This window comes from Glycine soja, chromosome 12 (assembly GCF_004193775.1).
Source record: "Glycine soja cultivar W05 chromosome 12, ASM419377v2, whole genome shotgun sequence".
Lineage (NCBI taxonomy): Eukaryota > Viridiplantae > Streptophyta > Magnoliopsida > Fabales > Fabaceae > Glycine > Glycine soja.
In genome coordinates this window covers 38,342,965-38,346,512 of record NC_041013.1, presented here as the reverse complement: position 1 = coordinate 38,346,512, position 3,548 = coordinate 38,342,965, and the positions used below count along the sequence as shown (strand labels likewise).

General features: G+C 29.3%; 1 pseudogene; it reads left to right on the top strand.

Annotated features, from left to right (window-relative positions):
• The first annotated feature begins 1,626 nt into the window (after positions 1-1,626).
• Positions 1,627-3,332, top strand: LOC114378993 (annotated as a pseudogene).
• Positions 3,333-3,548: the final 216 nt, after the last annotated feature.

Sequence of the window (3,548 nt, the reverse complement as noted above, 5' to 3'; positions counted from 1 at the left end):
AAGAAAAGTTAAATATAGCTTATAGGAAAAAATTAATTTACTGAGAAATTAATCCAAATTGTACCTTGTTGCTAAGTCTAGCTTGTTTGTATTATTTTATTATACTTAATTTGCTTATAAAAGAAAGGGTTGTATTGACGTTTTCTATCATTAAAAAAGTGATCAAGTTTATGGAGACCTTTCCTTTTTATCTCCCAAGAAGTGTGTGTGTGTGTGCAGTGTATGCGTGTTGAGTTCTATCTACTCTCCCTTCCTATATTCTTCATTTCTAATGAAAGAAGCCGTATTAACATAATGCCCAAATAAGTTTTTGGTTAAATTTGAAAGAGATCTCTGTTGTGTTTTGTTTTTTATTACTTCATAAGCTATGAGATAATCTCTAATACGATGTACCTTTATTTTTAAAGTATTAGTGTTCTTAAATTCAAACCCCTAAATACATAATAGCATTCAAATTTTGAAAAGAGAATTGAGGTCTATAATAATTTTCAGTCTAGAACCTCAATATGTTTAACATTGGATAATGTTACTTCGTTAAAAAAATCGTAGTCCCTCCATTCTATTTTATATATTTTATAACATATAAATGTTTGACATAAATATAAAAAATATAATAGATATTTTGTATTTTATAAAATATAGTATGTAACTTTCTAATATATTATTTATTTTATAAATAATTATTTTTTTCATTAAGTATAAAATATTTTCTCTGATTTTTTTATTAGTTATCCTTATTAAATATTGAAGTATTTATATTTTTTTATTGATAATGATACATAATAATTTTTTTGAATTTTAATATTTTTATATTATTCATAATAAGTTAATGGTTATTAATAATAACATAATTAATATATTGGTAATATTTTTTAAAATTAATAAATTAACTGAATTTAATTATTTTTATTAACGTGTGTGATTGATGTAATTTTTTTTAAAAAATTAGCATGATGATAAATTTTTAAAAAAATTACAACAATGAATAAATCATATTTTAAAATATATTTTTACCTTGAAAAAACCATACTTTAAAGCACGATTTTACAGAAGATTTTTTACATTAAAATTATATTTTAAGATATAATTTCAATTTTTTAAATTTGAAATCATATATCCACGTGAGATTTCAACATTTTTTTAGTTATTTTAAAAAAAGTTGAAATCGTATATTGATATACGATTTCAACATTTAATAATAAAAAAATTAAATCATAGGTTAAAATATGATTTTAATTCTTAAAAAATATATTTTAATCAAATAAAAAGTAAAATTGTGTTTTGATATACCATTTTATTGTAAAATCATATATGAAAGTATGATTCACCTATTTTTGTATTTTAAAAAAATTACCCATTATGATAATTTTGAGATTAAGCTAGTTTCAAATTAAAATTTTAGAATGATATCAGAATCTATCCTAATTAATTTTGTTGAATTTATTGGCACACTTGTTATTAGACCTTTATCAAACAACTAACATATGTTTAGTTTTGTAAACTTCACCTTATGAGTTTTCTTAGAGTTGAGTTAGAACCCAACATTAAAAATGTTGACTTATCAGATAAAATTGGATCTTTGAGCTCCATGACTTATTAAATCACTAATCTAACATTATCTTGAACCACCTTCTGCAGGTTAAACTTTGTGGTCATGCCACATTAGCTGCTGCGCACACACTATTTTCATCTGGTTTGGTGGATACCAATGTTATTGAATTTGTGACGATATCTGGAGTATTAACTGCCAAAAAGATCCCAGCGATCCATATCACCAGTGCTTCACTTGCAAAATGGTGAAGCTCAGGATGAATTTTATATTGAATTGGATTTTCCTGTTGATCCTGTTACAGAATTCAGATTTGATGAGAGTGCTTCACAACTTTCCGGGGCATTGAACGGTGCTTCCATAATTGATTTAAAGAGGACACAAATCAGAGATGACTTACTTGTAAGTCCTATATCTGTCATGTTTCATTTCTATTATTGTCTAGTGCACATCACTTACAACTTGGTTATTACCTTAGAAGCAACATAACCTAGTGATATTGCTATATGGTGAAGACCATTTTTCATCACTTATTTTTGGATGCATCCTCCATATCTGATAACCTGCTTGATTCTTGGAATGATAACAATATATATCTATGCAGCTATGCTACTTTACTCTTACCTGTAAAATAACATGTGTTTTGACCAATTTGTGCACATTCAACATTATGAAACTTGCAATTTTTCCTAGGTTGTAGTCACATCTGGAAAAGCTGTCTCAGAACTACAGCCAAAACTTGATGCAATAGTTAAATGTCCTGAAAGGGGGGTAATGGTTTCAGCAATTGCTCCTCCAGGCTCGGGATTTGACTTCTATATTCGATTCTTCATTCTTCTGCCCAAAATTTGGAATCAATGAGGTAAGTGACTGATAATTATTTCTATAATGTTCCTCCAAATGCCTTGGCAATGTCTCCTTTGTTATGTCACAAATAAAAACAGACGGTCCAAGCAAGGTATGGTTTAGAATTTGATTTTTGAGGTCATCAATGTTGATGCAATTTTGGAACTGCATAATCCCTTTGAAAATGCTACTTCTACTCTTTCCTTTTGTTTTAACCTACAATCTACAGATCTGAGGTCTAGTCTTAAAGCAAGCAGTTCACTATTTTAAATTATATTAGAAATAAACTTTAACTGAAACATATAGTATGTTTGGTAACATGTTGATTTGCACTGAACATGGTTTCCCAAAGCAACAAATTTAACATGTTTTTACAGTAAATGTGGATCCCCTACATGTTACCAAACACCTACATAATATCAGTATTACCACCTAATATTTTACGAAGTCCATTGATCGATCATTTAGAAGAATGCGGAGGGTATTATAGAAAGCAAGTCCAATCTTCCATTTCACTTAAATATATGAATGTAGAATTACAGGGGTAATGTTAATTCCTTTCAGGATCCTGTTTGTGGGAGTGCACATTGTGCATTGGCATCCTATTGGAGCAAGAAGCTAGGGAAGTGTGATTTCAATGCTTATCAGGTACTCTTGTTCCTGTCATTGGCATTAAGAATTATCTTTGTCACTGTCATACTAATATGTAGATTACATCTGAGCAGGCATCTCCCAGAGGGGGAGTTCTCAATATTCATCTTGACGAGCAGATCCAATGAGTGCTTTTGCGTGGGAAGGCTGTTACGGTGATGGAAGGGTGTGTTCTGGTCTAGTCATGTTCTTGGCATTGTGGAATATGTAATTGCACCAAAGTATCTTTCAGATGGCCAGAATTGTTATTGAGAAATACTGAACTATTACAATCACATAAAATGAACCTGAGCATTATGCGTTTGACATACACAAACATGAATGTTGAATAGTTTCAATTTGAAAACCATGTATGTTCAATAGTGTGTTTGGAAACGATTTTAGGACGTACTTTTTCATATCCGAAAATAAAGACGCACAAGTAAGAGCTAGTTGCTTTGGAAATGATGTGACTTTTCACGTCAAGTATGTTTTTCAAAGCATATCCAAACACCAAGTTTTT